Genomic DNA, 18,801 nt, shown 5'->3' with positions numbered 1-18,801 from the left:
CTGAATGCAAGAAAAAATTTAGAGAACTGAGCATGTTCTGCTGGGGATAAATCATGCTATTGAAAGTAGTACTCAGTCTGTCTTTATGCATCTTTCTTAGGAAGTTTAAGAGGACATATTTAATATGCATATATAAAGTATGCCCTTGTAAGACTACAAGGTCTTTTCAGACTTCCCTTGAAAAATAATATACACTTAAGATCGCCTCTTTTAAAGATTCACAGCTCAGGAAAGATTTCAACCAAGGTTTTCTCCCAGGCTGGGTATCAAATTATTTGACAGTCGTCTTCTCAGCTTGGCTCATGTATGTAAACATCTGGAGAACCATTATGTTCTAAGTTTAACCACAGATTTCATATCATAAGATAAGCATACACTTTAAATCCTCATTTAAATCTTAAAATACTGAAATCTCATAAATTCAAATGGGTCCCTGGTCTTCCAGGTATAAATGCCCATTTCCCTTTCAAATAGGTTTAGAAAAATAACATAATCCTTCAAACAAGAATATCAGACCCCACTGTATTTAGATTGACAGGAATCGCAGCAAGCCTCCTACGATTTTTCCTCACCAACATGTGTCTTAACTCAATTGTCAGGTTTTCTGTCACCTGCAATCTAGATTACTGTGAAAGGTCATACAGATCTAATGCAGTGGCTCAACTTTCGTTGTACTGGGACGTTGTAGTTAACTTCAGATTCCCAGCTAGCTTCTCAGTAACCACACTGAGAGGTATAACTGAAATCACGCTGAACAGCTACAGAGCTATTTCCACGACAGGAGCTTTTGAAGCTAAACTTGTGCAAGTTTCTGGATGATGAGAAACTGCATCAACTATTTCAGCACTTGTTTTGGTCAAATTCCATTCACCGCGAAGAGGAATTAAATACCAGTTAACGTGCTGCTGCTCCAGAAATCTATATAGAACACAATTCAGTGTACTTAAAATGAGACTTGACCCTAAGATTCAGTTTACATGTTATTTTCTTGTGGCACATTTTCCTTGACAATACATCTCAATTTATACAAAGGTTCCTATGTTTCTAGTAGCATCAGAAGTAAGTATCAGAATAATTTTTGCTGTAATAGTTTATATGGATCACCCAAGTTCTTTTTTCTGAGACACCAGCATAAAATCAGTGCAGAATTTGGCTCACTGTATTTTCACTTGTAGACCTCCAGATACCCTAAAAAATGCTTCACAATGAAGATAATAATGAAGCGTTTGCAATTAACTTATTTTATTGCTGAGTACCGCCCCAGTACTGTGATGTAATTCACCCATGCTGTTTGACCTAAAGGTAACTTTGGCAGTTGACGCTGAGATGTATTCTCACAGATCTGCCCTGTTACCTAACGTTGCCTACTGCTGCATTAGAGAAGTGTAAAACTGATTTACATATAAATATAAAATCAATTTTATACAAAGCACTCTGAACAAATGTCTTCTACTATATGCTTTAAAAAAAACACATTTTATTTGGCTGGAAATGCTTTGATAAACAACAGGTCTCATTGACTGCAACACTGAAATGCTCTAATGAATTTTTAATGTCTTTAGTTGTTTAACTGGATCTTATTACAAAGAAGCTGAAGACACAGAAGCATGATGTTTCCTCCACTGGCACATTTAAGAAATCAGCAGAGGCATGCCAAGAAACTGTTCTGCTTTCAAAACAAGGCTCCAAGACTGAACTCAGGGGAAAAAATAAAAAGCATTTTGTCGTGGTTTCTAGAATTAAACTACTGCTGTTGATTTGAAATCTATATTGCCATTTCCTCAAACTGACTACACTTTGTTCTGTCCTTTACCTCACTGCTGGTACGATATTGCATCTGTGAGAGGCTGGCAGGTGGCAGAAATTGATCACATTTGAAAACAAATTAAAGGCCAGAGATCTCTGATTGCACAGACAGTAGAAGGGAAATTCGCCTATTATAATATGTGCCATTTCCCCGTGAAGTTAAAACATGATTTTCAAGATGATGCTGTGCTTCACTGATCACTGTTATTGCACAGGCTTACCAACTGCAGAGATCCTTCCTCACTGTTCAGTAACCCCATACTGATTAACAAGATTGAGCTGAGAAAGTTCACCTTAAAAATTTTCCTCAGGTCCTCCATTCAGTGCTATTGCATTATCAGCATCCCCGTGTCTGCTGCAGGTTTTAAATCTCACATGCAGTCCTGAGCATTAGAAACCCATGCACATTAAGACGCTAAATCGTTATAGACTCCTCAAGTATCCTGCTCTTTGTCTGGCAACCAACCCGTTGTGCTTTGAGAAGCCTCCCAGCTTGCCTGGAGGTTTTCTTTGCTGGAAAAACCTATGTATTATCATCACCAGCAAAACAATGGAGCTGGCTGCAGGCACGGTGGTAACAGAGCGCACAAGCAGAGAGAACAGCCCCATGCAGAGCTTGCAGAGCTTGCAGAGCAGCGATTGTGAGGAGTGTAATACAATGAGGCCTGCGGAGCACTAATGCACGTTGGGGTTGCTGTGCCAGTGCTCCACTCAACAGGCTGCATCTCCTGGCAAAGCGACAGGGTAGTATTAGTGCTGGTCAGAAAGCCAAGCTACTTGTTCAGTTTCCTCATGCAAGGAGGAAAGGAGTAACACAGCAGGGATAGAAAGAGCTTCAAAGCATGCAAGGACATGAGAACTGTTTCCATACTAAAATTTAAAAAAAAAGCGGCGCTCCTTCCTGCAGTGCCTTTTCTGACATAGTGAAGAAGGTCCCAAAGTTCACCTGCCCATAGATTTCCTTGAATAAGAAATAACATGTAGAAAGTGGGTGTCTTCTTCCCAGAATACACTCCAGAGTGTTTGAGTATGTACCTCATCCTCCCCCACATTTGTTTGTTTTATCCATCTGTTATTGCCCCATATTTGATTATGAATTGAAAGCATTCTCCTGGAGCTGCACTCTGAGCTTTTTAAGCTGAAGTGTTTGAATAAGGCTTGTCACTACAGGAAGGATGTAGAGGGCATCACATTCTCCAGCTGCCTCCCATCACCCTTTCCCCCTCCCTGCCCCTCAGAGCCGGCGAGCAGCTTGGATGCAAACGGGGAGAGCTCTAAGCAGCTGCTACCTCTTCCCTGTTTCTCCTGCTGAGCAGCTTCCATGCAGGAGACGAAGAGAAGAGTGGCTCTGTTGCTTGCTTTTAAGTGAGTTGAAGGAGCCTGAGGGGAAACAGAATGGTTCATTGGGCTCTGTCTAAGCCTACAGTGGCACATTAGTAGAGGATGGATTCCTCCATCCTACACAGCCACAAAGGAGAGGCAGACAAATATGTGAAAAAGGGGTCATGTGGCTCCCTGATTCTCCCTGCCCCAGCCACAATGCCTGCTTAAAGAAATTATCCTAATTTTTCCCAGATGAGTATCCCAAGGAACTGTGCACAGTCCTACAATGTATTTCTTCTGGAAGGGTTTGCAGAAGTAGGATGTTTTGGCAGTACTCTAAAGTTGGGAAGTCCCCCCTTTCAGAGGACTTTCCAGGAAGGGGCGTTTGGGGGTGATTTCCACTCCCTCTGCACTGGCTGAACTGACATAGGAAATAACCTGTTGAAGTCTTGGCTGAGAAGAGCTTCCCTGCTCCGACCAAGCGCCCTGCAGAGCAAGCTAAAGCTCTTCTGCTCGGCCTAGAGCATATCTCTCTGCCACTGCCAGCGTGTGACAAAAGCCACCAGGCTGCATGGCAGCCAGCAGAGCTGGGAACATCCCTATTTCCTGTGCACTGCTCTCGAGGGAGCAGAATATAAATCTTTTAAAGGTATAGCCTGTTTCTTAAGAAGTTATTTGGGTTTTTTCCTGAATTACTCCAATAAGCCATTTGCATTTGATAATTTCACTGATACAGGGGCCGTTTCAGGTAGCAAATTTGCTGCTTTGTTCTTCACAACATGAGGAAATTTCATTTTAAAAACAGGTTTTCAACTTCAAAGCTTTATAACCTGACACGAAGCAGAGCACACACAAACCACCCGCGCTTTGCATTTTGGCCATTTGCGGAGCCCAAAAGCGGTGCGGAGCCGGCTGACAGCACGGGGGCCTGAAAAAGAGTTTCTGTGTGGGCTTCTGCTGCAGCCAGATTAGAAGAGGGAATTAGAGACAGGGTGTGGTTCCCACCTACAATGCCTCTCCTGCAGTTCACAGACCTTCACACTGTCTTATTAACGCGCACTTCCCTCTCTCCTTCCAAATATGCAAACTGCACCCCCTCCCAGGTCCCTCCTTAGCTTAAGGGTGCTGGCATCTTCTCTGCTGACTTTCTGGAACCCAGGGATTTCCAATTATTTCCACATCCTCCTCCTGTTTCTCTTCTGGCTGCGGTGCCTCTGGGCTGCCTGCTCGACTTCCCACTCCACAGGTCTGCAAGGCAAGGGTAGAAAGGCGAAAAATTAAGAGCGCAGAGTGGTATTTGCACAAGGCAGAAGGGAAGAGGAACAAATAGAAATTGCCTGGGGCCAGATCTGCTTATTCTTTCTATCTTGCCCTGCTCTCCAAAAGGCAGCCTTCATGTCTCCTCAGGTTCTCGTTAAGTTTCCCAGCTATCTTTTATTCAGCATCCAGCTCTCTCTCTCAGTTCTTAGGAAGAGAGGAGGTGTGTCTTCTTTGCCTTTAGGCACAAAAGGCTGCATCAAGGTGAGGTACAGGCAGCGTGTTTTATTAGAGCATGTGGCATAACACAGGGCAACGCATCTGAGAAGTCGTGAACGTACTATTGCAGTGTTTGAAATTATTGCGTTAGGTGACATCCCCCCAGGTAAAAAGTAGATCCCAATCTAGATAAGCGCTTACTGTAGAGCCTGCATCTCAGGCCTGTCCATCACTCAGTCTAGCAATTCCCTCACCCAGTTATCAGCTTGGCCCAGCTACACAGCCCTAACTCTCTCCCTTGGCTTTCCAATGCTTGCTTAACTGCTCTTCTATTTTGCAGTATCTCAGAGATACTCCTCACTCCATACCTTCCAGGCTAGAAAGCTGGTGGCTATAGGCAGTCTCTGCCAAGCTCTTCCCTGGCCAAGGCTACAGAAGACCTCCACCCTCTTGCATGCTGTGGGCACTACTGCAAACAACCCCCTTCACCCTGTTCCCAGGCCAAGTATTGCAGGGAGGGAAAGGGAAGGAAGGAAAAGGAGATAGCAAACTGACTTATTGTTCGCAAGGAGGGTGGGGGAAGCACAGAGAAAAGCTGACCTGAGCTGCAAAGCTCTTTTAGTTTCCTCTTTCTCCTGTAAGGACGATTTCTGCTGTTCCCACTCTTCCCCACCCCACTCCCCCTACTGTAATTCAACTCCTGCCCCTAAAGGAAGGGGAAGAACTGTGCCTGAAGTAGTCCTTTGCAGAAGTCCTGGTTCGATGCTTTTCTGTAGGAAGTCAGTCAATCAAAGCAGTACTTCCCACTGGCAAAGTTGGGAATCTCGTGAAGGCCTAGGGTCAAGATAGTGATAGCAGTGTAGGTCTTTATATGCCTAGCTATTAGATTGCCAGAATAAGAAAGGAGCCAAGCGTTTATCTGGTTAATTACTCCTTTCATTTTCTACATTATTCCCATTTCAAAATCTGTATGTATACATTTGCAGGTCCTAACAATAGCATGTTTGTGTGATTCCAGCTGACCAAACAACAGAAGTTATTTATAACTACAGATGACCGGACTCTGCTGTATTTTCATTTATGTAATTTTCCTTAGATCATTCATTGGAAAGTGGTCGCACTTTCATGCTTCTCACACGCAGAGGCCCTGTAGGTTAGCACACAGGAGATTAACCTTGGCAGTCCGCACTGCTGGACTGCCTGAAGAGGAATTCTCGCTGCAGCTGCCTGAACCAGCAACCCAGAGGGGCTGGGGGGTTAGATAGCTGTTCTCAGTGCCACGCCAGGCAGCAGGTGGCCGCAATGGCAGTACTGATGGTTTTCAGATATAAAGCTTGGTAAAACTGGTACTGGTTTGTGGGGGTTTTTTTTCTTTTGCCACGTCTCACTGGCATTGCAGTGGAATGGTCAATGCTGGAGAAATTCCAAAATGAGTGAGTGTGATATTGAGAAGCGGCATTAATTAAACAGGATAAATGACCGTAAGGTGAAGCATCTTCTTCTTAGACAGTAAAAAGAGCCACAGCGTGCCCATCGTGCTAACAGAGCAGCACTTCCCATCCACATAAATGCACTAAATTCAAAAACATTTTTAAAATTTTCAGATGCTTCTCTCTGTACAAGCTTAAATGGGGACAGGCATGAATTTACATGATGACAGTTGGGACATCAAAGGCTACCTCTTTGAAGCCACTCTGCCTACAACCTTTTCACATTATACGGAAGGCTTACAGTAGGTAGAGCACCTTCTATAGACCCTTCACTAGCCAATAATGTTATCCAAGGCAAATTCATTCAAACAAGCATACTATAACCAAAAAAAGACAATTTGCAAAATCCCTTGTTTCTATCTAGTAAGTAGGGCAGTTCTCCACAAGGCTCCTAACAAGAGGACTGAAGTTCAGAAGAGACAAGGGGGACAAAGGGAACTGCAATGTCCAAGGTCTCCTCTTAGGGTTGCACATCATCTGGAGCAGCCAGATAGAGACAGCAGCATATTTCACAGTATACGCTGTATGAAATAGGCCTCACCACTAATCCAAGCAGACATATACCCAGCCAGAGAAGATCTACTAAATAAAGCCACAAGATCTTTTCCTTAAAATAGAGAGTATTAAGGAATTTGGTGATTAAAAACACACAATAAAACTCATAGCTGGCAGTAAACAGGACAGAAGTGAAGTCATGGAGGTTGCATTCCTTTATCTTAAAGCAGCATAGGCCTTCTTATTTGGTCCAGCCAAAATACCAGAGAAAAATGTATTCAAACACTTAAAGAAAAAGCAGGGATCTTCTTTGGGGCCTTTAAATATTAACCTGCACTGACTAGGCTGTGTCCATGCAACTAAGTAACAGTGCTGTTAGCTAGAACAAAAACTTTTCCTACTTCCCATCTTTTCTTTTTATTTTCATTTTTATTTATGGGAAAATTAGGCATTTTCTGACAAGTTCAGAAAAGGGAAGCGGGCTGATATTGGGAATTCTGATATCATGGCCGTGGAATGCCATACATTTATTAGCCAAGTGTTTCCATCCCTCTGTATACATGACTCTTCCCTCAAGCTAATCATTTTCATAACCTTTTGGCCTTTCTATGGCATCATAGCTATTTAGTAACATTTACTTTTTTCCCATCTTGTAAAATGTGTGACCCCGTTGCCTTGCTAGTTTGTGGCTGATCCCCACGTAGAGCAACTCAAACTCAAAGAGTAGTTCACAGAGTCTGTGTTCTCTGACATACTTTCTTCCAAGTATGTTAGTCAATACCCACTGATGCTCCCTAAGGAAAAAGACATCCAAATGATTAGGAAGGAAGAGGAGGTACCACAGCTCTTTAAAGCTGTTGTCTGGTGCCTTTAGTCTCAGGCACCAGTCTCACAACTGAATTTTCTGGAAGAGCTTTTCTCTTTTGAAAACCAGTGCCTTCTGGGCTAATACTGAGAACATGTACTTGGCACCATATCCAACATAGGGTTGTAATTAGCAGCCAGTATAGCACTTCTGTTGACCAAACAACCAGCTGAGTTTATTGCTGAGGACCTATTCACAATATTACCATCTACTAAAACTAGACATTACTGTAACTGCTATATGGTCTAGGCCAGATAAAGTTCTATTCTCTTCCTCATGCCCACTCACAAGAACCATGAACACTAGCTAAAGTGCCAATATTCATCAACAAATTAAAGACTTTCTTTAGAGAAGACCAGAAAAGATCCAGCTGCAGTATTTACATCAGAAAGAAGGCTGAAGGTACTTTTATCCTAATCCCAGATGTAGAATGGCATGTGAATTATTTTTTTTCACCATATATATTAAAACGGATGACTGTCCAGAAGAGTTGAATCAATTAATCAACTTAAATGGCTACACTTTCAGTAAGAGAAAATTATGTTGCCTACGGACTGTTGAGAAATCATCTTGTAGAGAATAATGACAATTTATGAATATAGTTTGTATTTCTTCTGGAAAGCCCACACTGAAAGAAAAACTGGTTCTAAATATGGACTCCTAATTTTTACTGAGTCCAGAACTGTGTCTGTAATAGTACGTGCTATACAATGTTTATTTTGCCAGGAAATTCCACGAGTATACACCTTCCATATTTCAAATCAGAACACAAGCCTGTCACAAACCTGCCAAAGCTCCATGTGGTGCCATGCGGGTACATCAGAAGCTTTGTGCTTTGCACCTCTCTCCTCTGCATGGGTTCATCTGCAATCTCTGCCTCTGAGGAAGGTCCTTTGTGGCTGTTACTGCCTCTAGCAGACTCATATAAGAGACCTGAAATACAGAAGCATAGTGTGTGAATAGAATAAACCAGAGTCAAACTCCTATTGTCTCTCTAGTGCATTGGATTTTCAAAAGTGCAAAAACTTTCTTAGAAATCCTACAGACTAAAAAAATGTATAGAATGAAGTGTAATACTGACCCTTAGTCCTTCTTTTAACCTTGGAGAGAAAAAGGAAAGAAACAGTCAGCTTGGGAAAGCTTACAGAAACAAATGCATTTCTAAAATGTTTCTAAACAGTCTGGACTTTACAGAATTTCCACACTCCTTGGTAACCTTGTCTTGGTGATGAGAGTCTCTTCTTTATCTATTAGAGATCAGTCCTACCATGGCAAAGCGATCATTGGATAGTCACTGATTATGTAGTGAAATCAATGGAAATGCAGTAATTTTCAGGTGAATGAAAGAATAAGAATATAATAAATGAAGAAATGCTACGTCTGGAAGTCATGTGTAAATGTGGAAACACTACAGAGAATATCGGCAGTAGCCAGACACCAGGAGGAGCACAGACTAATTATACAGAATTTAACACACATACTTCCCTGCCTGTATGGGATCTCAGGTGTTAAAAACGTAATTTTGAATCAGGGTGCTGGTGCTGCTGTTGGGATTTGAGGTTAGCAGTTCAGCTTTTAAAATTCAGCCCAGCTTTCACAGACTTCTTTCCTGGGAAGCAGGAAGAGAAAAAGAGAGCTGTGGGGAGGAAGCTGTAGAGAACAGGACCTGCGTTCTCCTCCAGGATGCTCACACTATATGACACACTGCCCACAGCATTGCTGCTAGAGACATTCCTGAGAAGCCTGAAGGAATGCAACAAGTGTCTGGTAAAATACGCAGGGATCTCTGCAAGATTCAGGCCAAGCACTGAACTTCTTCTTCCTGCAGCATTGCTGCCCTTTTGTTAGTTTGCTTGATAAAAACTGCAGTCATTCTTCTCTGGAGGGTTACAGCAACATAAAGGCTGTTTAGGCTGCTCATCATGTAGGAGATGTGCCATACAGGTTTGTGTAGCACCTCTCCCCCAGCTCCAGAAGTTGGAGGGGAAACCATACAAGACAGTGTTACAAACGTCTTTAGTATGCTTGGTCTTGTCTATCCCTCATCCACCACCAATACTAACACTGCAGATCTGTCCAATTTGGAAATACGAGTTCAAAAGCCTTACCACTCTCTCTGCTGACTTCTATGCAGCTGCTAAGCTTGTGCTTGATATGTTTATGTTAAGGGTTTGGTGTAAAAGGGGCTTATTTTGCATAGCTGTCTGAAAATGTCTCCCCCCACCCCCTTTTCAAAAACGGGCAAAAGACCAAATATTTCTGTAAAGCTTTTAAAATCCTATAGTCTACAGAAGACCTTAAATCTTCTAAACCAAAATTGAACATTTTCAGAGAAAGCAGGCATTTTTCCGGGAAAATGTTACATTGTTAAAAATGCTGAGTTTAAAAGCATTCAGATGATTCTTATCACTAAAATCAATTAAAAATTGAAGAGGGCAATTCTGCCTGAATTCTGCAGCTTCCAAAGGGTTATAGGCTCCTTTAAAGATTTGCCTAACATAGGCAGTATAGAGTAAATTCCTAGTAGAAATGAGGATGAGTAACAGCCCTGCACACATTGATGAGTTTGTAATGTACCTCAAATTTATTTTGGTCTCAGATCCAGCATGAGAAGAGAAAGAGCTTGTAATTTCTTGATGAAGTAATTTAGTGAATGGGGGGCAAAGAAAGCAATTTAATGACTGGCTTAAAGAATTTATGTGACGGCCATGCAGCTCTTTTATCCTCTGTTACACAATGTGTTCATTTTTTTATGTCTAATGCTTTAACACAGTGTGTCACATTGCTAAACCCAAGATGTGCGGAAGACCCAGGGTCTCTGTGACAGAGAATCAGACTGCAAATGAATGAATTCCTCCTTTGCTGTTTGGGATCAGGACTCGTAGGCACAGCTTTTCCCAAGTTTTTTTCACCCTAAACTACGTAAGTGTACTTAGGCATTTTCTGGCAGCCAACGCAGTATCGCAGCAACACTTGCACTGCACAGTACTGAAGGACTCCAGAGACAAGGTGGGGAACGGTTTGAGCGGGGCTCAGCACAACACTGACATGCTTTTCTCTAGGCAGTCAAAAGATCTGGTGATGAGGGCCACATTGCAGAGCTCAATCAGACCACCTAAAAGGATGCTAGAGCACCTTTAGAAAATGCCACAGGATAATCCAAGGCCACAGGAGGCTGGAATTTCAGTTTGAATCTACCCGTTGACGTCATTAGGAATATTCATCCCCAGCATTGGTGAATCTGGCTTTCTTTAGCTCCAAGACCTGCAGACCCCTCTGCAGAAAGATTTAATAGCCTTTTCGACATTTCTGGCCATGGTTACAGCACTTATTTTGAACGAAAACAGACTTTTTCTTCATATAGATTGCATTCAGAAGCTCTCGTTTTTCAGGTATTGAAAATCACAGAAGTTGAAAATCAAAGACAAGAAGTAATCCAGTGTTATTTCCTCTCTTCAAACACCATATTTATCTTTTAGGCAGGAAAAAAATGAAGCCTGAGACATCATGAACCAAGCCCCTTTACCTCTCAGAGAAGATTACATGGGAATTCAAATGTCCTGGTATAATTCACAGATTCCTGAGTTCACATGAACAGCAGCAAAAGAGGAAAATTGCTCCATATCCTGTAGAGAGGAAATGAAAGGTATCAGGAAGAGAAGAATGTGCTGTGTGGTGCGAAAACGCTGTTTTGATTCCTGATGCTAAACATCTGCCATATTTTTGTGTGGAATCACTTGACTTAGTGAGAGAATAGCATCTTCAGGATTGTGCAAAGCCTATTCCAGACTGGAGCTGTCTGAATTGGCAGCTGTGGGAACACCCACAGGAAGCATGGGACCCTGGAAGAAAAAGTGTAGGAGTACATCCTGTGGGGATAGATAAAAGTCAGAGCCGGGCTATGGGAACCTCTTCAGAACAAACATGCAAATACAGTTTCGCAAGTCAAAGTCCCAACTGTTTGTTTAGGGACTTTTTTGTTATTTGTTGCTTTTATTTGGCTTTCACAGAACAGAAACAGAAAAAGAATCTCAGAAAAAGATGAATGAAATCAAAACCTTAGATGTTTTCTTTATTGTTTGGTGTGAGTTCATGTGCTTCATATGCATCACAGCTTGCTTTTTTGCCTTGCAATAGAAGAATGCCATAATATACCTATATCTAGTCCACCAAGTTTGATAGTCTGTCTCCACACACGGTCAAAAAGAGTAGTGCTAGAGCAGAGCTGTCCATAATTTCTTCACTGTCACTGTTTCACAGACAAACGCCTCTTCTCATCCATATGAAACCTTATAATTACCTGATATAAAACTGCTGGTGAGGAAAAGTAACAATAGGAAATAATTTCACCCATTTATTAAGTGCTCCCAGTCACTGCAATCAAGCTGAAATTGGTGTCATGAAAACAGATGGCTTCCCACGTATACCTACAGGTAACCAAGAGACCCTCTGCCATAAGAACACACGATCCCTTGTACTCCCATCATCACAGTAATGTGCTCATCTTTCTTCTTACCTTTATAGGCCCTGCTGAATAAAGCTAGATGGATTTATTTTTATCTTACCTGGATGACATTTTCATTTAATATTTGTGCCCGATATTTTCCTCAGTCTTTCAGCCAACTTTCTGCTATTTGTACAAAAGATATCCTGCAAAATCGATGCCCACAGTTTGATTACACATTATGTCAATTATTGGTTCCTTTTGTGTCTGAACATTCCTAATTCCTGTATCGCTGGGAAGGTTGGAAAGTTTTAAGTTGGCTTTCTGCCTACCATCTATTATTTCTTGTGTGACACACACTATATGTTCTCTTGTGCTTTTTACTTTCCTGTAAATTTCCTGTTCAATTTCTTCCTACAAGAAATATGTTCTCTGTAGTTCTCGGATATTTTCACTACCTGCCTGGAGTTTGTTTCTAGTTCTGTGCCAGTCTTTTTTCAGATGCGTTTACTAAAACCAAATGCAATAATCAAAATGAGGACATGGCATCTTAGATGCAACGTGTAATACTCTCTATGTGATTGTCTACCCACTTCTAACGTGCAGTCTAATAAGTCATTTTTTCTGTCACACACCCAGAACAGACATTCACTGTGTTGTCCTTGAAGACTCCTAGGTCTTGTTTCCCAGGAGGTTACTACTACATTCAGAACCCATTCATATGAAAGAATAATTTAAAGTGTATTTCCATGTCCTTCTGTTGTTAGTTTATTTAAAAAAGAAAGAAAGAAAGAAAGAAAGAAAGAAAGAAAGAAAGAAAGAAAGAAAGAAAGAAAGAAAGAAAGAAAGAAAGAAAAGAAACCACCAGCTCAGTAGAAGTTTAAAGAAGTAAACATTTTACAAGTTATCATGCAGTGTGAAGAATTGGTGACCATCTCTCAAAGCGCCTTTTGATTCCCCAAATGCTGATGGGAAATATTCTGGAGGCACAAATAGACTGCAGATGTTGGAGAATACATCTTAGAATTCTGCTGAACATATTACCCTACTGGGAGGCTGTTTCGAGTCTCCGGGGACATTCCTTTGAGAGCCCAGCTGATTGTCTCATATTGAAACAACATGTCCGAGATACATTCCAAGTAAAAGAAAATAGAACAGGGGTACTCTGACCAAATATAAATCATGGGGCTAAAGGGCAGTTTATCTTCCTTCTTTCTACCATTCCTTTTCTCCCCCAGTGAATACTCCCCCCAGGGAAACAGACCACTGGGTCTGTTCAGACTGCCAAACATGATGACTCAGACATTAGGCACTGTCCCCAAGTGCTTCACAGATGGTGTCTGGATGGGAAACCCAGAGCTTTCGGCACCATAAGCCTTGCTACTTTTTTTTTCCCCCTTTTTTTTTTTAAATTCACTGCAGCATTACTTCTGATCTCATGTCAAGCCCTTACAGCACTGTTGCCCCCCACAATGAATTCTGATCCTGACCTTATAACAACCGATGTCATTGGCACATAAAAAGATAGGAGAGAAATCCTAGCAGACCTAGGGGAGTGGGAAAAACAAAGCTAAAATAAACACATTACTTAAAAGATTATCTTGTATCTAACTGAAAAAAAAATACTAGCATACATTTAAAAGGAAGAGTCTGCTGTAAAAGACAGGCATACTGTGAAGAACAGTACGTTAGCACAATTGCATAATAGTAGGTACTATGAAAGAAAATGTTCTCTGTACAGTTTTTATTGGTCTGCTTCTTTTTGTGGAATCCTGTTTGTTTCAGTAAAATCCTGTTCCTTTCAGTTTGCTTTATGTTCCCCAAAGCTAGCACATCTTGGGATGCACATCTGGACATGGGCAAGCCTGAAAGCAATGGCATATTTCTGCGTTTCTCTGGTACTGTATGTTCACACTAGACACTGGAAAAGCCCTCTGTGAAAAAAAAACCCAGCTATTTTTCCTCCCATGAAGAGAAGCTCAAGAAAAGCCCTGTAAAGGCTTGCAGATTATGCACAATGAATCAAACTATCACAACCCTAAACAAAACGTATCATGGGAAATGTGAAATAGCCCTTCCTCTCTCTCTCTCCCTCTCTCATACACACACACACGCACACGCTTACACACACACAAACCCAGCTGCAAAGGATAAAAAAGGAGGAATTGCACACTGAGAAGAACCAGGTCCGGCCCATATTTTTTTCTTCCTCTTCTTGCTCTCCTTTTGTTTTTAAGGTTTACCATCAGTATCACCCATAAGAAACAAAAGAAGAATTGTTTACTCCAACTGGAGAGGAGAAATAACTAGGTATTTTTGTGGGCTTCATTATGTTTCAAAGGTTATGTAACCATTCATTTAACTTCTCCAATTGACACAAATTCAGCTGAGTAGTAATTCCATCTAAATCAATGGAGTTATTTGAGCATGTGTATAAAAGAGAAAATTCAGACATTTTGCTTCCAGATTCAAAGTAAAAGGTCCCAGAATTAAAAGCAGCAACCCTTAGCTCAGCGGATTTCTCTGTTCTTTAAGAAGGAGCCGCTGATAAAAGTTGATTGCACTGTGCAGAGCCGATCTCCCTGAGCCCTGGGTTTTACGGGCTGCATGACCCCTTGCAGCACTCTGCCTGGTGGACCAAGGCAGGGTCCCAGACACTGACCACCACGGGGTTCCTCACCTGGAGACAGTCACTTCGGAGTCATTACACCTGGAAATATACACTTCTTAACAGCCAGTTGGTGAACTGCTAAGGAACCAACGGTGTAAATCGCAGAAAACTAGCCAGGTTTCTAAAATGTGCCTGGCAGGCAGTTTTCAAGCCCTGCCTGGTTTTGGAAGCAACTTTGTCAGAATTGGACCCTCTCCACAAAGTGCTTTGATGTTGATGAATCGGTAAATTCCAACAAAAACTTGTTTAGTCAGAATTTTTCTGACCAGCTCTACTTCCTCCTTCTGCCAAGCCTGTTTACTAATTGTCAAACTTTCTGCGTGGCTCCAGGTGAAGGTTTTCTGCCAGGACATCACGGCTGCAGACCCCCTGTGCTCAGGGGTCTGCAGGCACAGCCGAACACAGGCACTCGCCCACCGGGGTCCTCCCCTTTCATGTCCCCGTGGGAGAGCAGTGCCACGCAGCAGCGCAGCTCTCGGTCTCCGTCTCCATCCATAGCACAGCTCCATCCAGACCTGTGTAGCTCAGGAGGCTGTGTCACGGTGACTGAAGTCCCATTACCTTCATTTTACAGCCAGAGAGACTGAAGCATAGAGAAATAACCAGTCAGGGAGTGTCACAGCAGCATTAGAAGTGGACTCCCACTCCTGATGCCTGGCCCCGTATTGAGTCCAACAGTCAGTAACATCTATTTACACATTCAGATTCGCAGCTACGGTTGTGAACTTGAGTTCAGCGTGGATGTGGGTGAGCCTGTGTGTAAAATGCGGAGGGAGGCTGGGAGAGAATAGGCCAAGATTATATTAAACCATTTCCATCCCGGGCTTGCAAAAACAATGCGTTGCACTGAGACGAGGTGTTATTGTCTGCTTTTAAGTGTACCCTCCCTTTCAAGTTTTTCTTTCTTAATAAAGTATCTGAGGTCATGCTATTGTCATTAGAGCTTGGCGAGTGCTCAGCAGCTGTCACCGTGGCAGCAGGAGTGTGCCTGGTGCCAGTCCCCTTTGTCACGACAGCCGCAGCAATGTAAGGAGAAGGGCCTTGCAGGATGCAGGACAATACTGGGAAGGAAAAGGAGGGAATCCTCGACCTTGGGCCAGGGCCTGGTGGCAGACTATTGAACCCTGCGCGTCTCGACAAACCACAAGGAGTAAAAATTCTTGGAAGCTGCAAAGGTTGCAAGTGAAAACAAAAGATTCTATCGTGTAGGAAATAGAACAAAACGCAGAGAAATTTGTTTTGTTTTCGCAGATAAAATAAGCAAATAGCACTCTGCGAGGGTCAGGCACGCTGCGCCCCGCATGCAGCACTCGCAGCAGGGAGGAGGGCAGAAAAGCTGGAGTGAATCTGGAAGCAGGTAGGAAAGTGTTCCGTAGCTTTCCAAATCTTGCACTGTGGGCAAGGGACTCCCTCATGAAAAAAAGGACGATGACGGTCTCTAATAGAATCTAAAACATAAAATCATCTATCCAAACAAAACCCTGATGATGTAATACAATCAAATAATTGCCTTTCGAGCCCATAGCTGAGGCAACAGATAGAAGCAAATGAATCACTGCTACGGAGCTTTGCCGGTTGGGCGATGAGAAAAGCCCAGTGCGGGATAACTAGCACCGATTTCCTTACGCTCCAGCTAAAGCAAGAGTAAAGCCTGCACCCGTAAGGGGCTGCAGGAACAGACACTGAGGATGGTGTTATTGGTCCGTGTAGACTTGTTAACTTAATAAATGTCTCACGGCTGACATGGTGAAGTATTTTGTCCCCTTTTTTATTTGTGTTTATATCAGCAACACCCAGAAAAGTGGTCTTGACTAGGAGCTGCTTAGCTATTGCTTTCCTGCTCGCTTCTGATCTGAAGATCTGCTCCAGAGAGACCAGCAATTGCTAACCCACACCTAGTAATCAGTGCAGTCTCTTTTGCACCAGAGATCCCAGCGTATTCTGTGTGCACAACTTTCACAACTTTGTGGGTGTTCCTTTAGGACAGGAAGTGAAGAAATAAATCACATCCCAGCAGAATCGTCGGTGGAGCTCTGGGCTGGTGGGACGCTACCCAGGCTGCAATTTGGCTGGGATGCCTGGGCCAGCACCCCTGTATTTTGAAAAATACCGTGGTGTTTTGAATGACCGCAAGTGGCCAGAACCTCAGCTTTATTCCTTATCCAAAAGAAAAATACCTTTTGGAGCAGAAAAGCCCTGCGGCGGGTGAGCAGGACTCACAGTGCCACCTGCTGAAGCACCAGGGCTGCTCAGGGCAGCAGCTGCCGTCCCTCCGAGAGGCCGGGGAAGGCCTGGCTCGGTGGACGATGCGGCCAGCCTGATGTTAGCACCGGCTTGTCCTGCCCAATTTCCTAACGTGTAAAAATCTTCCCTTGGAAAAAAAAAAATGCACCTCAACAGATGGGGGGGAGGCACAGGGCGCTGTGGCACTGTGGGAAGGCATCAAGGGATGGGGGTTTGTGACGTGAGAAAGATGCTCGCCTTTCAGCAAAGCTTTGGGTCACAGCAGTCTCTGTGCCAACAGCCGGGCTGGTTATTACCCCGAGACAATGCAACTTGTTCTTTTTCTTTCTCAGTAATTTCACAGCTTCCAGCCCCTGCTGGAGTCCTTCGCTCCCCTCCTCCCCACACTCTAGTCTGTGGATCCATTGAAAAAAGATGCTGGTAAAGCTCCCTCATACTTAAAAGGGGGCGGTTAATTGCAACAGACTAAGGACACATCTTTTAACCAACTCCTTTTGCCTTTTTCCCATCCTCTCCCTTGTCAGTGTGGGACTGCAAGTAGCTAAGACCCGAAAAAAAAGAGCATCTGACAGAGAGTCCCCCTCTCCCTATAGTGTTGTGTAGTCAGTCACCAGCTCCTAGGAGCTCACATCCAGTAATAGTGGTAGGACAGACCCACATATTCCCCGACAGCAAGCACATTATTCCCCTGAGCTATTTCCATCATGACAGCTCCCATGTAGCCTGTCCCTCTCTAGTACGATACCACTATCTGAAATGATGCAACGCATGCAAAGAAGGGGAGAGTGTCCCTGATGCATTCAATAACAGAGAGGAATGACACCGGGACGTGAATAAACAGGGCTGGTTTTGTCTAGGCTCAGGTATTGTAAGCCTTTCAAGAGAGAATGATAAAACCTCACAAATGAAGCAGGAAGGTAAACATACAGTATCTTCCTTGTGAGGGTGAGCAAATTGCACGGACGACCTACAGAATAAACTGGTGCAGGGAAAGGAGGGCTCCAGTTGGTGGGCAAGAGACATTGCGCAGTCCGAAATGACTTGAGGAACGTGTGTGTGGCATGTATTTTTCCAGGCATGCCTACAGCAAAGAGGTTCACATGGTACTCACAAATCAGCCGTACTCTCCCCTGTACCCTGCTTAACCTTATGTATGCTTACCATCTTTTCCACTTTTTTTTACATTACTAGTAAAAAAAAAGAGTAAAAAAGTCAGTTTCTCGGCTGCTCATAAACTCTTCTACCTTTCTGTAGAGAAGAAACAGAAGGGGGAAGGGACGAGCAAATGTGGCATTGGCTCTGTGACTGTGGTTTTTGTTTCCATAAACCTTAGAGCACAAGAATGCATGAGATATTTACACAAATCTTTCCACAATTCCTGTGGCCTTTGGGAGCATTGCATTTGCATGACTTCACCACTGTGGCTGGTTTGTGCTTTCTCAGCAGCATTGCCTGCAACAGGGAGCAATCCTGGCCATTCCCAGTAGTTCTCCCTCTCCCACCCTCAGATACGATCACACCAGTGCATGTTTAATACAAGCTATGTTAATGCAGGAGTTCCTGTCCTGCTTGTTGTCCAGTTTCCCAGGGATGGTACAGGAAGCTTCCCAATTCATCTCGTAAATACAAAAAGAGAAAAACGTTGTATTCAGAGAAAGTGTTGCTCATTTAGATCTTGAGGGAAATATCAAGGGATATGAGAGGGAGGAGGATGCTTCTGAAAGGTTACTGAAGCGAGGTAGAAGTCAGTTGGTCAAACACATAAGGAAAATGCAAAACGTAGCCCAGCTTTTGCATCAACAACTCACCTTATGCCCACTTGCCCTGCGTCACAGGATGGTGAGAAGCCGAGTGCCATGGAGACAGTGTCTCCAAGTGAATAGGCTACTGAATAAGAACTGCTGGGGCTCCGACCTCTGCTGCCCTAATTGGGGACTTCCAGCAATCGCTTCGGTCTGTCCATACCTCATTTTCTCAATCTAATGTT

At 43.2% G+C, this 18,801-nt stretch overlaps 1 long non-coding RNA gene across 3 annotated transcripts; it reads right to left on the bottom strand.

The window, feature by feature from the left end:
- Positions 1-1,492: 1,492 nt before the first annotated feature.
- LOC142406126 (uncharacterized) lies at positions 1,493-18,666 on the bottom strand. 3 transcript variants are annotated; one of them, XR_012774449.1, is made up of 3 exons: positions 18,623-18,666; positions 8,241-8,388; positions 1,493-4,377 (listed from the first exon to the last, which is right to left on the bottom strand). It is a non-coding gene; the product is annotated as an uncharacterized LOC142406126 (long non-coding RNA). The 3 variants fall into 3 exon arrangements; XR_012774450.1 differs by lacking the exon at positions 18,623-18,666 and adding an exon at positions 10,982-11,016; XR_012774448.1 differs by lacking the exon at positions 18,623-18,666 and adding an exon at positions 8,937-9,106.
- Between the last annotated feature and the right edge of the window lie 135 nt (positions 18,667-18,801).

The sequence above is a fragment of the Mycteria americana genome, chromosome 2, assembly GCF_035582795.1.
Source record: "Mycteria americana isolate JAX WOST 10 ecotype Jacksonville Zoo and Gardens chromosome 2, USCA_MyAme_1.0, whole genome shotgun sequence".
Classification (NCBI taxonomy): Eukaryota; Metazoa; Chordata; class Aves; order Ciconiiformes; family Ciconiidae; genus Mycteria; species Mycteria americana.
Note: the sequence above shows the minus strand (reverse complement) of the source record. Positions and strands in the feature narration are given on the sequence as shown.